Source organism: Echinops telfairi, unplaced genomic scaffold (genome assembly GCF_000313985.2).
Source record: "Echinops telfairi isolate 266 unplaced genomic scaffold, ASM31398v2 ScPeMD7_9;HRSCAF=40, whole genome shotgun sequence".
NCBI lineage: Eukaryota > Metazoa > Chordata > Mammalia > Afrosoricida > Tenrecidae > Echinops > Echinops telfairi.
Genome location: NW_022103906.1, coordinates 15,821,969 through 15,845,122, shown reverse-complemented (window position 1 = coordinate 15,845,122; position 23,154 = coordinate 15,821,969). Strand labels below are relative to the sequence as shown.

General features: G+C 42.3%; 1 protein-coding gene and 1 pseudogene across 1 annotated transcript in view; both read left to right on the top strand.

Moving 5' to 3' along the window:
• EXTL3 (exostosin like glycosyltransferase 3) overlaps window positions 1–23,154 on the top strand; it is a 171,224-nt gene that overhangs the window by 48,773 nt on the left and 99,297 nt on the right. The gene's annotated exons all lie outside the window — the stretch shown is intronic.
• LOC105979054 lies at window positions 18,474–18,737 on the top strand (annotated as a pseudogene).

Here is a 23,154-nt window from a genome sequence, read left to right as displayed (position 1 = left end):
CTGATCATAGGGATGGCCCAGGACTGTGTAGTCTTCCTTCCATTCACAACTGATCATAGGGATGGCCCAGGACTGTGTAGTCTTCCTTCCATCGTGTGTGTGTGTGTGTGTGTGTGTGTGTGTGTGCTGTCTCTGGAGTGGGCTCAGTGGTAGGTAAGCACAATCTGTGTGTATATGTGAACGTGACTGTGTGTGTGTGTGTGTGAATATACACATAATAGTTACATCTACCTGCCTCCTATCTATGTATATCTGTCTGTCTATCTATCTATCTACCTATCATCTATCTATCTATCTTCTATCATCTATCTGTTTATCTAAAGAGGCCTGGAGATAGAGTAGATTAAGCATTGGACTGCTAACCACAATGTCAGTGGTTCAAACCTACCAGTCTCTCCGTGGGTAAAGGATAAGGCTGACTGTTCCTATAAAGATTTTCATTCTCGGATACCCTAAGGAGCAGCTCTGTTCTGTCCTTTTGGTTTACTGTGAATCAGGATCGACTCAATGCACCGGTTTTATCTATCTGTTCTACTCAGGTCACTGAGTCAGAATTGACTTGATGCGAGTGAGTCAGTCATTTGTTTCTGAATGTGCAGAGGAGGGGCCCTGTTGACCTGTATGTTTAAAAAATAGATAGGAAGCCATCACAAGGTTGGATATTTAGCACCCCTTCCCCAGGGGGACAAATAACAGAAAGGTGGGTGAAGGGAGACAATGGACAGTATAAGACATGATATAACAATAATAATACATAATTGATCAAGGATTCATGGGGGCGGGAGGGTGGGGAAAGGAGGGGGGCAAAAAAGAAAAGCTGATACCGAGGGTTCAAGTAGAGAGACATTGTTTTGGAAATGTTGATGGCAACATATGCACAGGTGTGCTTAATACTATTGAATGGTGGATTGTTACAAGATTTATAAGAGGCCCCCAATAAAATGATTCATTTTTAAAAAGTAGGTAGGAAGGGAAAGAGTTTTGTTACAGTGCTGTCATTTGATGATTTGGACTCACTCTGAGACAGGAATCGTACTGATCTCTCATCAGAATATTTTCAATGTCTTCTCAGTTTTCACTCTCCTTGGTGCTCTTTCAACGGCAAGCAGAGAATAGGAAACCATCTAAGTTACAAACGTATGTTTTACTCAGTCAGCGCTGGCACACTCGCCGGCATCTCTAGGCCTCTTTCTATTTCTTGAGGGGCACACTCCTCTTTGTTCAGGGGAAGAGGACTAGCCCTCTTCCTTCCAGGGGAAAGGAGGAACCAGTTCCTGCAGCGCAAGCAGATCTCTGCAGATGAGTCGTTGGGAAGAGTAAGTCTGGACCTTAACTATCTGGAAACCGAGTCCCTTAAAGACATTAGTGCCCTTAGACCACTTAGAAGGTGTTCATATTCCCTGGTTTGGAGACCTGTGTTCCTCGCAACCCTTAATCTCTTTCATTAGCCAAGGCTGCTTTCTCAGACCTCCCTCAGCTGACCCGGTTTCCGAGAGGGGCTGTGGTTCTCTCCTTTCCTCTGTAACTCCGCTCAGGAAACCGCTCTTATTAACTTGGCTGGGCACGGGACTGCAGACACTTCAACTTGAGGTCTGACCTAAACCTAAAAGTTTGGCTCAAAACTCAAGAATTGGGCTGTCGGTAGAGAGGAGTTATGAAGAATATAGACTCATGGAAAAAGAGGAAGAAGATAAATGAGGAAAGTACTGTCTTCTTATTTTTAAAATACAAGGGGATTAAAAAAATCATTTTATTGGGGGCTTGTACCGCTCTTATCACAATCCATCCATCCATCCATTGTGTCAAGCACATTTGTACATGTGTTGCCATCGTCATTTTAAAAACATTTTCTTTCTATGTGAGCCCTTGGTATCAGCTCCTCATTTTTCCCCTTTTCTCCCTCACCCTCCCTCCCTCATGAACCCTTGATAATTTATAGATTATCATTATATTTTCATGTCTTAGACTGACCAGTGTCTTTCTTCACCCACTTTTCTGTTGTCCATACCCCTGGGAGGGGTTTATATGTAGATCATTGTGATCGGTTCCCCCTTTCTCCACCTACCTTGCCCTTAACCTCCTGGGCCCTGAGGGGTTTATCTGTCCTGGATTCCTAGTGTTTCCAGCTCTTATCTGTACCTGGGTATATGCTTTGGTCCAGCTGGATTTGTAAGGTAAAATTGGGGTCAATAGTGGGGGTGGGGGGTGGAAGCATTAAAGAACTAGAATGTATGGATTGTGATAAGAGATGTAAGAGCCCCCAATAAAAGTATTAAAAAAAAATCTGACGTGTATTGTAAGAATCAAATGAAAATGTGTGAGAAATTTCCAGTGTTGTGCAAACATATTAAAATTAAAGCATATGACACAATGGGTGGATGTATGGATTGTGTTAAGAGTTGTATGAGCCCCAATAAAATGATTTTTTTTAAAAAGTAATACAAGGGGATCTTGACCTAGTTTTAGCTCCATTTTTTTTCTCTTAGCTCTATCCAAAAATAAAGAGAATGTATCTTGCCTTGAAGATATGCATAAGGGTTTCTATGCAAAAATCATTCAGCTGGGTGGACCACAGTAAACTGTGGAAAACCTTGAGAAGAATGGAATTCCAAAACACTTCATTGTGCTCATGAGGAACTTGTACATGGATGAAGATGTAGTAGCGTGAACAGAACAAGGGACTACTGAATGATTTAAATTCAGAAAGGTGTGTTCCTGCTCACAATACTTATTCAATCTATATGCTAAGCAAATCATCAGAGAAACTGAATTTTATAAAGAAGAATATAGCATCAAGTTTTGAGAAAGGTTTATTAATAACTTGGGATAAGCAGATGACACAGCCTTGCTTACTGAAAGTGAGGAGAACTTGAAGTGCTTAGTGAGGAAGATCAAAGATTGTAGCCTTCAGTATGGATTATGAATCAATGTAAAGATGGCCAAGATTCTCACAACTGGACCAATAGGTAACATCATAATAAATGGAGAAAAGGTGAAATTGTCAAGGATTTCTTTTTGCTTACATCACAATGTTCATGAAAACAGTAGTCAAGAGATCAAAAGACGTGTTACATTAGGTAAATCTGCTGCACAAGACATCTTTAGAGTATTGAAGAATCAGGATGTTACTTTGAAGACTTAAGGTACACCTGACCGAAGCTATGGTATTCTCCATTGTATCATTTGTATGTGAAGGTTGGACATTGAATAAGGAAGACTATAGAAAAATAGATGCATTTGTATTGTGGTGCTGGAGAAGAATATTGAAAGTACCGTGGACTGCTAAAAGGACAAACCGATCGACCTATATTGGAAGAAGTAAGGCCAGAGTGCTCCTTAGAGACAAGGATGGCAAAATTTCATATTACATACTTTGGAGATATTGTTAAGAGAGACCAGTCAATGGAGAAGAATATTATATTTGGTAAAAAGAGAAAGGTCCGCAAGGAGATGGATTTCACAATGCCTGCATCAAGGGGCTCAGGCATAGGAACAATTGTGATGCTAGTGCAGTGTTTTGTTCTGTTAGACATAGAGACTTTATGGGTCAGAGCCGACCCGATGGCACCTAACAACAACAACAACAACAACATGTATTTTTCCTGTGCATTTAAGTTAGCTCTCCAAACTCTCAGTAAAAAATAAAATTACATTTGCTAGCACGCATACTGGTTTAAGTCATGAATATTTTCTGACTGCCCATCGTGGGTTCCTGAGACTAACTCTTTATGGGAGTACAAAGCCCATCTTTCCTCTGTGGTGAGGCTGGTGATTTTAAACTGCTGGCCTTGTTAGCAACCAATGCATAACCTCTATGCCCCCAGGATTCCTCGGAGGGGTTTACTATGAAATTGTAAATGTTTACTTTGCCTAAGGAGTGACGCAAATTCAGTTATGACAGATCAACCACGGGCGACAGAGCAACTGGTGGGATAATCAGCCGGAGACGTGAGGCAGCATGTGGCTGGGCATCAGGATGGGAGGTTCTTACTTGACTGCATTAAGTGGCTATGATTGTGATGGACATGCCATCTGAGTGTTTTCTTGGCTCCAGGGGAAATGTTTCTGCTCATGAGCAAAGACCGACTTCATGGTAATATAAGATTCTGAGTTTAAGAGAGAAGCTCCATTTGGCTTGTGGTGGTGGTTAGGTACCATCAAGTAGGCTCTGACCCATAGCAACCCTATGCACAACAGAATATAACACTGCCTGGTCCTGTGCCAGCTTCACGATAGTTTCCATACTTGACCCCCTTGTAGCAGCCACTGTGTCAGTCCATCTCTTTTAGCTTAGTGTATACTTACTTAGGCAAAATAGAAGATGAACATATTCAGAAAGATTTCTAATATCATACACATTGAAAGGGTATCAAGAATCTTAAGGTATTAGCAAGAAACTTTTATTTTCCATAGAGCCCTCTTCATAACTAGTACTCTCCTAAAGGGTTAAAATCTTAGAAACCCACAGGGGCAGTTCAACCCTGTTCCCTAGGGTCGCTTTGAGTCGGCATGAACCCCATGGCAGTGAATTGGTTGGGGTTTTTTTTTTTTAGTGAATCCTGGTGGGCTGCATGTTGAGCTGATAACTGCAAGCTCCAAGGGAGGAGGGTGAGGTTTCTGATCCTATAAAGATTTACAGTGTCAAATCCAAACCCCAAAGTGCAGTTCTACACTGTCCCAGAGGGTTGATGTGCATCAGAATAAATTCGATGGCAGTGACTTTGGCTTAGGGAGAACCAATAGTATAAAAAGATATGTGTGGAGGACTGACAAGATTAAAGGAAAGGTAGATGGCTAAAGTTTGCGTTTAAGTTTGGTAACTGATATTTTGGCCAGCACCAGGAAGGGCAGACGTGTGTTCACGCAGTCTTGCGATTTCACCAGAAGAATACCACTCTTCTGCGTCTTTTTTGTATTGCCCTGAACATCAGCCAGCAAATCTTTGTACTTGGAATACTTGGGTCTCTCTTCAGCTCAGGGACATTTTCTCTTCTTATATCTTTGGTGATTTCTTCCCCCTCATTATTTCTTTTTCTCTTTAAGCGAAGTGCCTTCTGCATTAAGAATGAGCTAAGCAGTAACTGAGTATTGCGTGGGTTTTAAATGTTATGGTTAAACTTATATTGTAGCACCTGAATCTATTGTTCACGATTGTCTTTTACTTTCTACATTTTTGTCTGTTTGCTCCTTTCTGAGAGTTATCTTTTACTTCCAGATCATCAACGTGGTCTTTACCTGTGTATATTATATAATAAATTCAATCTTTCTATTGGATTTAAAAAAATCTGTAATCCTACCTTAATTACCACTCTTTTTCGTTACTTCATAAATTGGTCTGCCGTGTTTAGCTGCAGGGCACACACTAAAGTGGAGAACACAGAAGAGAAAACACAGAAGTCCCAACTTGCCTAGCTGCTCAGTGCTTGCCACCCAGCTTCGAGCTTCCAGAAGCCTCTTTTTTTAAGATCAGTGCTCCTCCCCCTCCCCCGTGGGGCTTGGGCTGTGGTTTCTTCATCTTGTTCCTACTGCCAGTCTCACTCCTACTGCCTCCAGCCCCTTAGGCCTTCTGATCGGCTGACAGAAGCCTTTCTTATTTTTGTATTGCTGTTATTTAATCTTTTTAAAAAATAAATCATTTCATTGGGGGCTCTCACAGCTCTTATAACAATCCATACATCAATTTGTACATTTGTTGCCTTCATAATTCTCAAAACATTTGCTTTCGACTTGAGCCCTTGGTATCAGCTCCTCATTTTCCCCCTCCCTTCCCAGTACCCCCTCCCTCATGAACCCTTGATAATTTATAGATTATTATTATTTGTTCATATCTTACACTGTCCGACATCTCCTTTTACCCACTTCCATCATTTTTTAAACTATATTTTTCATCATTTTAAGGGAGTCTTGGATGGTAGAGAGTGAGGGTAGTAGTAACTACTACTAGCCTGATGGTGTAGTAGTTACTTGTTCTGTAAACTGCAAGGTCAGCAGTTCAAAACCACCAGCCACTCCTCAGGAGAAAGAGGAGGTTTCTACTCCCATAAAAGAGTTACAGTCTCAGAAACCTACAAGGGCAGTTCTACACTGTCCTGTAGGGTCACTGTGCGGCACAGCCGACACAGTGGAAGTGAGTTTGTTTGGTTTTTCTTGGTTTGGGATGAGAGAGGAAAGATTCTTAATCTCTGTTCACTGCTTTAAACAGAAAGGCTCTTTCCTTCTTACAATGATATCCCAGGCCTCTGAGTTGGGCTCCCACTCTCTAGCGTATCTCATTGCAATAGTTAGTGCTGTAGAGCCCGCTCAGGCGCTCCGTAGTACAATTATGTACTATCCATAGAATTGTTGTTATGCTTGAACCTATTTCTGTAGCACCTGTGCCAATCTGTCTCATCGAGGGTCTTCTTTTTTGGTTGGCCCTCTACTTGACCATTGAGGGGCAGTGAAAAACAGGAAGGCTCTCATTGCCCTTTGCTTTCTTTTGTTTATTAGTAAATCATTTTATTGGGGGCTCTTACATATAGCATAACAAGCCCTACATCCATGATATCAAGCAGACATGTATACATGTTGCCATCAACAATTCCAACACATTATCTTTCTTCTTGAGCCCTGATTTCTTGATTGTTACTTTCATGAATGTCGAGTATAGCTCCAAGTAAAATAAAATCTTAAAAAAAAGATAATTTCTCCCTTTATCATGATAATGTCTATTGGTCCAGTTGTAAGGATTATTTTTTAACATTGAGTTGTAGTCTATACTGAAGTCCGTAGCATTGAATCTTCATCAACAGATGCTTTAGGTCCTCTTGGCTTTCAGCAAGTAAGGCTGTGCCATCTGCATCGAGCCTTCTCCTCATCCTGATTCCGTATTCTTCATATAGTCTAGCTTTCTAATTATTTGCTCAGTACAGATTCAGCAAGCAGAGTGAGAGTATATCCCTGATACACACCTTTCCTGGTTTTAAACCACACAGTATTCCCTTGTTGCATTCAAACCACTGTCTCTTAGGCTACATACAAACAGATTCCCAGGAACACAATGAAGTATTCTAGAATTCCCATTCTTCTCAGTGTGACCCATAGTTTGTTATTATCCACACAGTCCAATGCCTTACGAAAGTCAATTAAAAAAAAGTAAGCTTCTTTCTAGTATTCTCTTGTTTTCTGTCATGAACCATCTGAGATGAGCAATGATATATCCCTTGCTTAACGTCCTCTTTCTGAATCAGGCTTGAGTTTCTGACAAACTCCTTTTTGATATAGTGCTGCTGCAGCTCCTTTTTGAATGACCATCACTAAAAATTTACTTCCATGGCATGTCAATGGTACTGTTTGATCATTTCCACATTCTGTTGGTCCACCTTTCTTTGAAATGGGCACAAGTTTTGATCTGTTCCAGTTAGTTGTCCAGGTAGCTAGTCTCTATGTTTCCTGGCATAGACGAAGGAGTGTTTTCAGCATCACGCCAATTGTGCTGACTTTGCTTTGTACTATGAATATTTATGCTCATTACTAATGTTCTAGGGTTCCTGCCTGGATAGCTAGCTACCACTCCAAGTAGCCTGTTTGTCTAAACTTATATGATCTCTTGGTATTTTGCTTAGTCTTGATGGGTAATATTTCCTAAAGATTTTCTATTCCTTTGGAAGACAGAACTGAATTGTGATTACTTGTGACTTTGAGGATAGATCACAGTTCTGCGACTTACTAACTGTGCAACTTTGGTCAGGCCACTGTAAAATGTCTGCATCCCTCAGTTGTTAACTATTCATTGCTATTGCTCACTAAACAGAAGTTATCATTAACATTATCATTATTTTTCCCACTACCTGGCAATTTAAGACTACCATATCGTCACTATTGTCATACACTCTGCTTTTTTATGACGTGTCTTAGTCCAGGAGTCCTAGTTCCGCCTTAGTAACTGAGTGTTATGGAAAGTTTTGCCCTCTCGCCAATTCTCATTGTTTGCATAAACAGCATGTAGTCACTTAAGTTTTTAATCTGTACAAGTCAACAACCCATGAATTTTATTCTAAAAAGTGGTCCTATACATATATCTTTTCCTTTCCTAACAATATTTTAAATTCTATACCATTGGCTAAATTATGATACTATCAATAGAATTACCATATACTGTACTCCATGGGAACGATTTGTAATATTACTCCATAAAATGATAACAATGTCTCTGAGGAACCCTAGTAGTGTAGTAGTTATGCATTGGGCTGCTAACCATAAGGTCAGCAGTTCAAAACCATCAGTCACTTCTTGGGAGAAAGACAGGGTTTTCTATTCCCACAAAGAGTTCCAGTCTTAAAAACTCAAATAGGGCAGTTCTACCCTGTCTTATAGGGTCGCTATGAATTGGCATCAACTCAATGGCCGTGAATTTAGTTTAAAGTAGACCAGGGACTATATCAACCATAGATATATGAATGAGTTTTGAGCTCTCACTTAATCTTAAACCCTAATCTGAGAAAAATTTGTTTTTATGACATGACCCTACTAGCTTCTTGCCCTCATGAAGAGACCATGATATGGATGCTATATCAGAGTGTGGTGAAGAAATCAGGTAATGTGTGAATATCAGAAATAATAGTGTTGGGGGTCTTACAGACTTGTCTTAAAACAAGCAGCCATCTAAGTGAGGGCTCAGCCAAGTCCATATTGAAGAAGTATACCAACCTGTGTAATCCAAGGATTGTAAATAATAAAATCCAAAACTGGAGGAGGGAACAGTATTAGAGTTTAAATTCAGAAAACCTGGTTTGCAGAAGGCTGTGGATGACAGTGGAAGCCCAAATTCATTTTCAGAATCTCCACATGGATTAAGCCTCTGGAGAATCCCCTTGAGCTATTTACCACATTAACCGGAGATGTGAATAGCCTTGCTATGAGACGGAGTGCAGTAGAAACTGGATTAATGCAGATTTAGTTAAGTTAAAATTTAACATCCTTATCATTTGTTCCCCCTTTCTACTCATTTTAAATTTGTTATATTTATATTATTTTCTGTTTTCTTTTGGATTGAGGTTTTTCTGTGTTCTATTTAGTTTTTGTTGTTAGGGTTTGATTGGTGTTTTCCTTTTTCTCTTTTACCCTCAGAGATTTCCTTTTATTTATCTTATTCTAGCAGTCTTATTGACATACAATTCACATACCATACAATTTAATGGCTTAAACATATTTAAAAGAGTTGCACAATCATTACCACAATCAATTTTAGAGCAGTTTCTTCATTCTTGTACTTAATGTTAGACTCCTATTTTTCAACAACCTCCCCTGCTATAACCCTAAGAATCTGTTAATCCAGTCACTGTCTCTACAGATTTACCTATCCTGGGTTTCATATAATGAAAAGCATACCAAAACAAAACCCCAATTACAATAACAATAAAACAAAAACAATACAATTACAATAAAACACAGAAAAACTCAATCCACAAGATAACAGAAAATGATAAAGACTAGTACAAATTTAAAATAGATCAAAAAGGCAAATAAGTGACAAGGTGTGAAATTTTAACCTAACTACATCTGCATTAATCCATTTTCTAATGCACTCTATCTGATAGCAAGCCTATTCACATTTTTAGTTAATGCTCAGAGGGGATTCTCTGGAAGTTCAATCCATGTGAGTACTGTACAAATGGATTTGGGGCTTCACTATCATCCATGACCTTCTGCAACCAGGTGTTCAGAATTTAAGTGCAAATACAGTTCTCTCTTCCAGTCTTGGATTTTATTAACAATCCTTGGATCGGTGTGTTTTTCTTTATATGAAATCCAGGTTAGGTAAATCTGTGGAGACGGTAACTGGATAGTTTTCTCGGGTTATGACAGGGGAGATTGGAGGGAAATAGGGATCCATTAGTGGGTACAAAAATGAAGAAAATATTCTAAAAATAGATTGTAGTGATGATTGCACACTTCTTTTTTTGATGTGTTTAAATCACATGGTTTGTGAATTATATGTCAATGAAACTTAAAAATTTTTAATTAGCATTATTTTTACCTAAGGGCCACAGCCTGGGTCAGCTGAAGCTAGTCCCAGCAGTACAACATAGACTGTGATTAACATGCAAGCTTATCTGGCCTTGGCAGGTTGACAAGCATTTAGCAAGTTGGCAACCTTTAGCATGGCCTTGTTTCTTTCCATAGTCTAGAATCCCCGAGGCCCTCAGTGGTATTTCATCTCAGCACTGCAGTAACTATAAGGAGAACACCCTAACTTTACTTTCAATCGCAGTGTGCATCCGTGCCATTGGGATATTGTTATGGGAGATTTATTAAAGGAATTACCTGGGGGAGGGAGTGAAAAAATGAGGAGCTGATACCAAGGGCTCAAGTAGAAAGAAAATATTTTGAAAAAAATGATGGCAACATATGTACAAATGTGCTTAACCCAATGGAGATTTTATATATATAAATATATTTTTATATGATATATAATATATATTTATATATAAATATTATATTATATATAAATATATAAAAATATATAATATATAAATATATATTATATATATAAATATTACATATATCTATATAGAGTTATAGTTATAGTTAGTTATAGTTATAAGACTTATAAGAGCCCCCAATAAAATGATTTTAAAAAAATAAAATTAAAAAAAATTTTTTTCTTCTTTGACTTTCTTTATTCAATGTCCAACTTTCACAGGCCTACCGGGTGATTAAAAATACCATAGTTTGGAGCAGGTGCACCTTCATCCTCAAAGTAACCTTGCTTGTTCAACACTTTTAAAAAAAATAATTTTATTAGGGGCTCATACAACTCTTATCACAATCCATACACACATCAATTGTGTAAAGCGCATTTGTACATCATTCTCCAAACATTTTCTCTCCTCTTAAACCCCCGGCATTAGGTCCTCATTTTCCCCTCCCTCCCTGCTCCCCCCTCCCTCATGAACCCTTGATAGTTTATAAATTGTTATTTTGTCATATCTTGCGCTGTCTGATGTCTCCCTTCACCCACTTTTCTGTTGTCGGTCCCCCATGGAGGAGGTCACATTTTAAAATTTTAAAAAATAAGACCATATACAGGATAAATAAATCAAGGAACTGCCTACATCAGTATTTAAAGTGAAGTGGAATGTTCATGATATATGGGAGAGTTCAAAAAGTTTGTGGATCAATTCCATTATCTTTTAATTCCATTTTCCCAGAGATGTTTTGAAGCCTCCCTGTACAGTTTGTCAAGTTCCCATCTCCTGCATGATGCTATGATTCTTAGTAGATTAATTGGTATGTCCCCTATAGCCTCTTCATGTTCAGAAGTATGTCTGAAAGCTTTCAGAAGTTTGAGAGAGCAGTTGTCTGATGTGTGAGGAAATGGCCTGTGAGCCACATCTCACTTTCACAACAGAGAAGGAGAATCTAACTCCACGGCAGCCCAAGGCCGACTGCTGTGTGAAGCGGTCAGGCATGCCTCTACACTCCAGCCCTCTGCATTCTAGTTTGCTCCCAATTGTCCCTCCCACGGTACTCTACTTCTCTGGGAAGCTCAGTATTTTGATGCAATGCCCACACAGAACTGCAAGACAATATTCACGGTTATATGACTTATTAAGGAAGTCAACAGGTTATGAAACGTTAAGGATACAGTTCTTTTTTCTATAGTGCCTCTTCTCAGCCACGCTGTTAGGCTTGTCTCTTTCTGAACCTCTGCCCTTCAGCCACTTGATCCCTTGGCTTTTACCCTGTTCAGGCAAGTGTTACAAATCTCCTTTTGTGCTGACAAATTCCCCAAAGACACCCCACTCTGCAGCTTTACTCATTGCATGCACCGCTCTGCCTCACAGTCTTGGCATTGCTCCTCTGCTCTGCCTCCTGAGCTATGACGCCTGCTGCCTCCACCGCTGCAGGCAGGGCTCTCACATGCACGCTGCTGCGAGCTCTTCTTTCTGGATGGTCATGGGATTCCTCATGCCTGTTTCTGAGATGGGTCACTTTGACACCCAGCGACATGACAAAGCTGATCAACCACTGATTTGAGAATTCCCTACACCTTATTTGCATGCTCCGACCCAAAGACTATGAATACAAGAGGCAAAGCAAGTAATTTTATTTTACCACTCGTGTGTGTGTGTGTGTGTGTGTGTGTGTGTGTGTTGTATAAAATAAAGGGGAAATGATGGCGAGGAGAAACCCTGTCATTTTCGTAGTAGCATACATGGAAGATTGAGAACAAAGGACAGAAAAGGAACGGCATCCTTGCACATCAGGGAGACTACAAAGTTGTTTGTCCTGGGTCATGCTGATAAGTCACCAGGATGTCCCTCTCCACCAAGTCTGCCCACTGACTTCATTTCCAGGCATGACTGACAGCGCGACAGGGCTGAGGTCATCACTGAGTCATGGAGGCTGAATCACTGCCATGGGATGCTGAGCTACAGATGTCCTTTTCAGGGGCTCTGGACAAGGGGACCAAGTGTCCTGTGGATTTGAAGCCAAATTGAAACGAACTCAGAAATCAGGTTGTTTGGAAGGAAAGTTTTGACCAGTGACTTCTCTGCATTTTGGAGGTATTTGGATACTCTCTCCAACTTTCAGGAGCAGAGAACAGGAGAGCAACTCCCGAACCCTTCGCCACTGGCAGCACCACAGCACCTGCAGCACACGCCTGTGCTGGTGAGAGTTGCTGGCCCCTTCTCGCCACGACAGCCCACGCTAACACCAGTTACCGTCCGCCAACTGAGGTGGAGGTTGTTGTGACTTGAGTCCTTCTTCCCATTGCCACCAGCTGTAAGGAGAAGGGAGCCTCAGGGGAGTGGGAGTTAGGTAGGGGATTCCTTTATTGTAAAGTGTATTCTACCTTGGCTATCGTTGTTTTTCAGAGAGCAGAATTCCGTGTTTTCCAGAGAATGAAATTTCATGATCCTTCCCCTTTTCCACACCCAGCTAATGTTTTCTTCCCTTAAGTCAGTGGTTCTCAACTTGTGGGTTGTGACCCCTTTGGGGGTCAAATGACCCTTTTACAGGGGTCACTCGATTCATAACAGTAGCAAAATTAGTTATGGGAAGTAAAAATGAAAATAATTTTATGGTTGGGGGGTCTGTATTAAAGAGTCACAGCATTAGCTGAGAACCACTACCTTAAGTGGAATGGAGGAGATGGGGCTTGTGGATGTGTGTAATTGAAATGATAATTTGCTTCCCTGACAAGAGATGGTTTTATTAAGGCAGAGTAGATGAGTCTCCCTTGGTGGTAAACATTGCCAGGTCTGGCAACAAAATAAACGCTTGACTTCACTGAGTCTCAAACATGTAGTTTCTGGGGCCGGTAGGATGCATCTCACCTAAGACTGAGTTCAACATAGAAATCCTCAGTCTACTGCCAAGCCTACTAAGCAGTAAGGTCTCCAAATCTGCATTTAAGAAGCCTGAGGGGGTGATTCTGATGCACACTAACATTTGAGAACTGTGGATGTGGTATGTTTGCAACCAAGTTTGTTTTTTTTCTCTCACCTCCGAGACCACGTGATCTCAGCCCAGAGTGGACAGATTTCCGTTCAAGGCTTGTGTACAGCAACCAAGTTATTGAATGGTGATGCAAACAACTAGAAATTGAGTTGAAAGCTAGGCAGGTACAAAACCCAAATCCTCGAGAACTTCAAAACTGTACAGACGTGATTCCCTTTAGCAGATATTTAAGCCTCCTTACTCCATTTCACCAGATGTCTTTTAATCGATTTGTATTGGTCATCAGTTTGTGAAGAAGGAAGGATTGGATTGAATTCATCCATTCATACTCTTTTTTTTTTAATCAAGAAACAGTATTTTCTTTTCTTTTATTTAAATAGAAGCTCTTTTTTCTTTTAATATATAAATCAATTTACTGGGGGCTCTTACAACTCTTATAACAATCCATACATTCATTGTGCCATGAACATTTGTACATATGTTGCCATGAGCATTTCCAAAATATTTTCTTGAGCCCTTGGTATCAGCTCCTCTTTTTTCCTCCCCTCTCCCACTCTCCCACCTTTGTGAGCCCTTGATAAATTATAACTTATTATTATTATCTTCATATCTTACACAATCCGATTTCTCCTTTTATCCATGTTTCTGTTGTTCGTCCCACCCCTCCCACCCCCCAGGGCGGTTATACATTGATCATTGCAATCAGTTCCCAGTTTCTCCAACTTCTCCCCCTCCCCCCTTCCACCTAACCTCTTGCTACTCCCATTACTGTTCCTGAGGGGTTTATCTGTCCTTGATTCTGTGTGTCGAGAGCTCTTATCTGTAACAGTGTACATGCTCCAGTCTAGCCGGATTTGTAAGGTAGAACTGGGGTTATAATAGTTGGGGTGGGTTAGGGAGGAAGCATTAAAGAACTAGAGGAATGTTGTGTATTCGTCAGTGCTATGCTGCACCCTGGCTGGCTCGTCCCTTCCTTGTGACCCTTCTGTGAGGGGATGTCCAATTACCTACAAATGGGCTTTGGGTCTCCACTCTGGCCCCCCTCGTTAGCATCAATATGATTGTTTGTTTTGGGTCTTTTGATGCCTGATCCTGATTCTGTTGGCACCTCGTGATCACACAGGCTGGTGTGCTTCTTCTAAATGGAAGCTCTAACAGATGTTGTGCAACTATCATCCATTTCAATGTATTTTCTTTCTTCTTGAACTCTGGTATCAGCTCACCTTTATCCCTTCCCTCTACAACCCGGCCCCCCTCCCAGGAACCCTTATTACTATAGTAAATATTATTATTATTTGCCATACCCACCACCATCCAATGTATCAGTTCACCTGCAAGTCTGTTATTTGCTCCCCTCGAGTGTGGCTACCTAGTCATACAGTTAGTGTGTGCTCCTTTGACAAACAGGATCGGCAGCCTGGCATTGCTGAACATTGACACTGTTCCACTGGACCACTTACACTTCCTGTGGTCCAAGCGGTCGGTGTGAGGTGGATAAGGGAGAAAAGCCTTAGGCAGGTAAATGTGCTATTGTGGTCGTGCCTCTTAGCATCTTTCCTGTCTACTGACAGAGCTTCTGAAGATCGGGGTGAGGAAACTCGTGAAATGGGAACAGTGATTAAGCACCCTGCCTGTTAATGCCAGCAATCAAAGATTTACTGCTTCCCTAGCACTCACTGCTAAAAAAAGAGCCACCAGAGAAGGCTGCTACTTACGTGCCCGGCTGCTGCTCTGGAGGAAAACCACGTGGAGAAAACTATTGTCTTCGTTTCCTTTTGAGAATCGAGGAGATGGCGGACGATTTACTTCAGGACAAGAGACTGTAAGCCTCGGACACTGTTGGTGGGCCTGGACTACTGTGCAACTACTGTGGTGCCTCTTCAAAAAGTTGGGAATAGAAATAGCATGTGACCAAGCAATCCCTCTGCGGGGTACATATCCTAGAGAAATAAATCAGAGCCGCAGTATGAACGGATACATGCACCTCTGTGGTGATCGCAGCACTGCTCACAATAGAATTGACATCTGAGTAAGATTTTGGAGGGTGAGTAGAAGGTGGGGGTATTTGGAGAAGTGGGGCATATCAGAAGCAGACAGGAGTATGTGCAGAGGTAGTTGGATGTGAAGCAGCACAGGCAACTTCAAGAACCCCATCTACCTTCATAGAGTCAATTCTGACTCATAAGGATCTTATAGAGCAGTGGTTCTCAACCTGTGGGTCGCGACCCCTTTGGGGGTTGAACGACGCTTTCACAGGAGTCGCCTAAGACCATCGGAAAACACATATTTCCGATGGTCTTAGGAACCGAGACACCGCTCTTCTATCCATCTCCAGATGGGTCCGCCCACATGCAGATACGCCCACATACGAGTACCTGGCATAAAGACTATTACCCATGGCACACCATGCTTCAAGACAAAATTGCATTTAATTTGTAATTAGAAATATTTCACTATCTATAATTACATATTGTTTTGTGATTAATCACTATGCTTTCATTATGTTCAATTTTTAACAATAAAAATACATCCTGCAAAAAGAATACATCCTGCATATCAGATATTTACATGATGATTCATAACAGTAGCAAAATTACAGTGATGAAGTAGCAACGAAAATGATTTTATGGTTGTTGGGTCACAACATGAGGAACTGCATTAAAGTGTTGCGGCATCAGGAAGGATGAGGACCACTGCTCTAGAGCATGGGGTGGAACTGCTCCATAGAGTGCTGTTTTGATTTTAGATTGTGCATTTATTATTGTTGTTTACAGATCAGATCATCATTTATTTGCATTCAGTATTTTGAATAACTTCCCCCTCTCTGTCCCCCTACCTCCCTCTTTAGTATATTATCTTCCCCTTCACTGAAGTTCATTTCTCTCTACCCTCTGGCCTAATTGCATGCCCCTTTCATCCCCCCCGCCCCAACCCCTAGGAACCATCAGTCTGGGAGGGGTGTATGCAAACCTTTTCTTGATTTAAAAAAAATAATGATAGTAGCCTCATACAATATTACTCATTTTGTTTTTACTAACTTCACTTAGTGTAGCATCCTTTAAGTCTACCTATGTCATGAGGTGTCTCCCAGTTTTGCTCATTACTCTTAAGGATGCACAGTATTCCATTGTGTAGATGTACCAGAGTTTATTTTTCAACCCTTCCACTGAGGAACACAGGTCTTTTCCAGCTTGCAGGACGCATCATGCTGCCATGAACATGAGTGTTGCTTCACATGGTGTGCAAGGTGGTCAGTCTTCACGGGAACAGACAGCTTCATCTCTCTCCAGCAGAGCAGCAAGTGCGCTTCAACTGCTGACCTTACCATTAGCCGCCCAACGCCTAACCCACCATGCCACCAGAACTCCTGTGATTTTAAAAGCTGGAGATAATTTGATAATGGCTGAAATATCTGTTGTGTGTATGAGATAATAGTCAATTAAAATGGCCCTTCTGGACAGAGGGATCTGACCTCAACTTGGTATGCCAAGCCTTGAGGGCAGCATACTGGCATGAAGTAGCAAACTAACAGAGAGGTCTGGGGGGCCAGCCCCAATCCCAGCTATGTTGACCCCCTCCCCAGAAGATGCACTACAGAGGACAGCACTGAAGATACAGCCTGGGGAGAGTGGTAGGTCTGCCCAGACCACATGGGAGCAAACTAAGAGACAGAGATATAGATAGATAGATAGATAGATAGATAGATAGATAGTACCACATCCTGGCCCACCAAGCCCTGAGGACGATATTCCTGCTCAGAGAAGCCAAGGCACAGAGAGGACCATAGGGCCAGCCCCACTATGAGACATGACATTCCCTCACTGACCCACAGCACTGCAGGGGATAGCACGAGAGACACAGTGAGGGAATTGTGCCTGGTCTGACCCTCCAACACCTGGGTGAAACACAAAGGGAGCGCAACACAGCATCAAGGGGAGCAAAGCAACAAAGTCCCTGAGGAATCCCCAAAATAGATTTCAGAGTCGGGGTGGGGGTGGGGGTGGGGGGTTGGGCTTGGCACCTCACCAGACCCGATTGAAAAACATATAAGGGCCAGCAGACAGAACTGGAACTATTTATAGGCCCACCCTTTTTTCCCTTCTTTTTTTTTTCATATCTATATAAGATAGGAAAAATAAACAACCCTGAGGAGAAAACAACAGGAGGACAGGGGAGAGGGAGATGGTAGAAAGGGAGTAGGGAGCCAACAAACCCAGGGACAAGGGATCAACAAGAGATCTAAAATTGATGGCTAGGAGGGTGTAGAATGCCTGGTGGAATTTGATCAAGTGCAATGTAGTTGAGAGGAATTACTGAGAGTCGAATGAGGGTTGAACAAGATAGTGGGACAGGAAGAAGGTAAAATTAGATAGAGGAAAGAACTAGGAGGCAAAAGACATTCATAGAAGTCTAAATATAGGCATGTGTATATCTAAATATATTAATATATTATGATAGGGATATAGGTCTATACACATATATTTTTATGTTAAGTATCAAAGTAGCAGATGGACATTGGACCTCTACTCAAGTCCTCCTTCAACGCAAGAACACTTCATTCTAATAACTTGGCATTCTGTGTAGCTCACCTTCCCAACATGATTGCTGAAGACAAAATGAGTGCACAAGCAGATGTGGTGAAGAAGCTGATGGTGCCCGGCTATCAAAAGATATAGTGTCTGGGGTCTTAAAGGCTTGAAGTTAAACAAGTGGCTATCTAGCAGAGAAGCAACAAGCCCACACGGAGGAAGCAAACCAGACTGTGTGATCACAAGGTGTCAATGGGATCAGGTATCAAGCATCAGAAGACCCAAAACAATCAATCATATGGATGCGAATGAGGGGGGTTGGAGTGGAGACCCAAAGCCCATCTGTGGACAGTACATATGGCAACATATGTACAAATGTGCTTGATACAATTGATGTATGGATTGTTATAAGAGCTATAAGAGCCCCCAATAAAATGATTTATAAAAATAATAAGATAAAATGGCCCTTCTAGCTTTCCAGCGCTGATGACCGCCATGGCGATCGTGCCTCTCACAAAGGATCTCCTTCATCCCTCTCCCAAAAAGGGGAAGAGGAAACACAAGCAGAAGCACCTGGTGCAGAGCCCCAATTCCTACTTCATGGATGTCAAATGCCCAGGCTGCTATAAAATCACCACGGTCTTCAGCCATGCACACACAGTAGTTTAGTGTGTTGGCTGCTCTACTGTCCTCTGTCAGCCTACAGGAGGAAAAGCAAGGTTCACAGAAGGATGTTCCTTCAGACAAAAGCAGCACTAAAAGACCCTGAGTCGAGATGAGTGGGAGGCTATTCTAAGAAACCCATTTTGGATACATCAAAACAAAAATGGCCCTTCTAGTCATAATTCTTTATTATGTAATTCTGAACTCTGGTTGTAATGGGCTAGAATCCCATTTTGGAGGGAGTTCGCTGTTACAGGCTTAAGGTGGGATGCATCTACAGAATCTACTTTACTAGAGGGTGTGACTTAAGTCACCATTCCCTGTTTCCTTGTGGGTATGGTCTACTAAAAGACAACACACCTGCACAAAGTCATTCCTCTGGATAAGAACCTGGACACAGAGAGAAATCCCAGACCATCAGAAGAGCACATTCTAGAGTCCTGTCTGAAGTGGCGGAGGCCGAGACCAGCTGCAACAGAGACTGTGGTATGAAGACTACGGGACTGAGCCAGAGGAACTGTGCTGAGACCAGGGGACTAAGACAGAGTGCAGGTGGGCTGCCTGGTGCAAGAAGGCAGAGGCCAAGGGACCAAGGGACCTATGTGGCTGAGAAGCTGAGGACCAGAGAGACACTAGGTTGCTGGCTGAGAAGTGTTTCTGTAGAGCAATGATTGCATGCTTCCTATTTACTGATCCTCTTTTGGTAACCTATTAACTCCCCTAACTAATCTCTTAATCATGGATGGCAAGGAATATTGAAAGTACCATGGACTGAGTCTTGGAACAAGGTCAGCCAGAATTCTCCTTAGAGGCAAGGGTGGTGAGACTTAGGCAGTCCTTGGAGGACATGGTTTTTATAAAGCGGCAGGGCAGTGAGCAAGAGGGAGATCCTTGATGAGATGGATTGACACAGTGGCTGCATCAGTGGGCTCAGGCATCAGAACACTTGTGAGGATGGCCCAGAACTAGGCTGTGTTTCCTTCTGTTGTACACAGGGTCGCTCTGAGTCAGCGCTGACTCAATGGCACCTAACAACAGCAGTCATAGTGAGTATTGTCTGAGTTCTGTGTGGCCATTGCAACACATTGTTGAGCTTAGCGTAGATGTAGAGCGGTGTGGGAGGAACCGTTCGTGTCAGAGTAAGGTAAAGAAGGATAGCTCCTGGAGGCTTGTCCGACCCCTGCCTTGTAGCAATAGAGGAGGTCAGATAGGGCCACCTCCGTGCCGTTTGCTGTGGTATGTGTGTGTTTGTGGAGGGCCCTTGGTAGAATATGCATTTGGAGTTGAGTGGCAGAAGAGGTCGAGGCCACGTTAAGGGGCTTAGACATTGCCATGTCAACAATAGGGATTCGTTGAAGCACCCCAAAGAAGTGATGGACATCATTATGAAGGAAGAACTGACTGAGGAAGATGAACTGACGAGGAAACGGAGAAGAGCTGAGAGCTTCTGGATGAGAGCTGACAGAGCCCACTCCATGCAAGTAGTGAAAACAGAACTGTTATACTTGGAGATTGACCGGAAGTAGGGGTGAGAAGCAGGCGGGAACTGCGAGCTGATGATGACTTTGTGGATAGATTGTTGATACAGATGTACAGTGGGCTTAGGTGGCAATATTGAGTTCATTTGAGACTGAGTTTAGAAAACTGTAATGTTGTGATAGAAAAGTCCAGGAAGCAATGGAATATTCTGAGGGTTCAGAGAAGAGGCCAGGGGTGGAGACCTACTTTTGGAAGCCCTGGTGGTGCTGTGGATTAGGCCTTGGACTGCTAACCACAAGAAGGAAGACTGAGGCTGTCTGCTCCCATATAGATTTACAGTCTCAGAATCCCTAAGCTCACCCTTATCCTGTAGTCTCTGAGCTGACGAGCCAGCATCAGCTCAACGGCACAGCTTTTGGTTTTGTTTAGTATATACCCGCATGAAAGAGAACAAGTAGCCAACAGACTCGAGCTGGGTAAGGTCGCATGGAGAAAAGATGCAGTTGGAGAAACGAAGTCCCTTAGGGAGTGCAGACATTTAAGGGACAGAGGAAGAAACATAAAAAAGGGAGGAAATAGGCCGTTCTCCTTAAACCTGAGGGTGCTGAGAATTTATGTGACAAATACATCTGTGTTAAAAAAGCAACACACACACACAAACCTCTTGGACTCCCATCCACAGAAATTTTGCTTTGGCAGGTTTGGGATGTTGTCTAAGCACTACATTTCAAGGACTCTCCCATCTGATGCTGATGCTCTACAGACTGTACTTGGGAATAGGCTGTCCCCTGGCTAGAAAGAGAAGGAGAGGGTCATTTGTTGGTGGGCTGAGGTTTGTGGCCAGGTAGGAAGCTTGCACATGTTTGTAGGTGGTGGTGAAGGAGGCAGCAGGAACAATGAACCTGTTGGGGAGAATAAGGATAAATCAACTTCATGGAAGAGAAGAACAGGGTAAAGGCTGAGGCACCGGACATAGTTCCAATAAAAACAAACAATTTAAGAAAAGGATTGTGTCCCCTTTAGAGACCAAAGTCCCTTCAAGCAAAATGATTTTCCTATAGCTTCCCTTTTTATCAGCATTTTTGGTATTTTGTATTTTTTTAGATCTCTAGTTCCTTTCAGCTGCTGTTTACCTTTACGTCTCTGGCTTTCCTACTGTGCCTAGGAACCTTTGTCTCTCTGCCAACGGCCTCCCAGTGCTGTCACTTCCGTGGACAGATACATAGAGAGATGACTTGCTATAGATGAATGAACAGTAATGAATAGATTTTCAGGAACGCAAGACATTTCAAGGATGAAGAACACTTTCAAAAAAATGTTTGATCATTATTGCTAAAGTGGTGTTTCTACCACCTTCCTGCCAGAATTGCTGTCAGGCTATTTGACAGCTCCCCGGAGATGCCATCCTTGCTACTGCAGTCATAGCAAAGCACAAAGAGACCGCTTTTGCCCCTCTGCTAACTAAAGCCTGCATCCTTATGGCCTCTGAGCCCTCAGATGCTCTAGAAAAGCTTCAAAAACCACTTTGTACGATTGAAAAGGAAGCCTGATAATAGCAGCCTGTGTGGTGCACTTTCCGAGTTCAAAACAACACACATTTATTGAGAGCTTTTAATAGAACAAGTGCCGTCAGAGGCTCTGGGATCCAAAGATTAGTAAGAGACTGTTGGGATTGAGGGTGATGGGCTACAGGCCCCTTCCTTTTCTGTCCTGAATCTTGTGGCATGGTCTGATTGGGAATAAAGTGCCAGTTTAACAGTTGCTATCGCTGGTCTGGAGAACACAGGGCTTGGACGTGGGGTTAAAATGGGTTTCTTATTTCTCCCTCCTTGATGGAACTTTCCCCACTAGACATCGGCGAGGCAGCTGTAACTGCTGTGCCGGTGTATGACAGAGTATGTCCCTTGAGGCAGGTGTCTCTGAAGAGCAGGTCAATGTGTGTGCCATGACCTTGTTCCAACTCTCATCGATCATCTTGAATACTTTCTTTCTCCGGGGAGGAGTAAATTCGAGGTGTGGGCAGAGAGAAGGCTGGAAGCTGTGCCCTCTGTACAGTGGAGAAGAGAATGTTTCTTGTATTCTTGAAGCATGGGCGAGAGGAAGAGTGTGGCTTCTCTTATTCTCTCCAGCTGTTTGATCCCTTTACCTCTGGTATGTGTGTTGAGAGTATTAAGACAGAAATAGCAGGGGGTGGTATCCCAGGTATCAGAGGTAATTCTGCTCCGACTTTCCTGGGACTTCGCTCCCAAACAAACTAGAACTTTATTGGGTATCTGCCTGGGGCCAGTGGTGCCTTCTCCATTGCTGCCTGCAGAAGGTTCTGTAATGGGCAGAACAGTATTTTGATACAGTGAATCCCAGGGCTATACCCTGCTCCAAACCAAAGGTTCATTTCTATTCTAGTTTCCATCTCAAAAATGCCTATTGTTAAGTGCCGTTGAGTTGGTTCTAACAGAACAAGTGTCTGCTCCTGCTCCACCCTCCCATTGTTCCTATGTTTGAGCCCTTTGTTGCAACCACAGTGCCAATCCATCTCCTTGAAGGGCTTCCTAATTTTCAGTGCCTCTCTACTTTACCAAGCATGATGTCCTTCTCCAGGGACTGGTCCCTGCTGACACTATCTCCACAGTGTGTAGAAGTCTTGTCATCCTTACCTACAAAGAGCACTCTGGCCATATTCCTTCCAAGGCAGATTTGTTTGTCCTTTTGGCATTCCATGATACTTTCAATATTCTTCGCCAGTGCACGATTCAAATGCATCGGTTCTTCTTTGCTCTTCTTTAGTCAGTGTCCAACATTCACTTGCATAGGAGGCAACAGAAAACACCATGGCTTGGGTCAGGTGCACCTTAGTCCTCAAAGTAACATCCTTGCTCTTCAATACTCTAATATGGTCTTGGGCAGCACATTTACCTAATGCAATGCCTCTTTTGTTCTCTTGCATGTTCCTTATAGCGGTTAAAAAAATCCTAGTTTAGATTATTACGTCCTGTTATTTAATGTGTTAGTCTGGGCACTTTAGAGAAAAAAAATC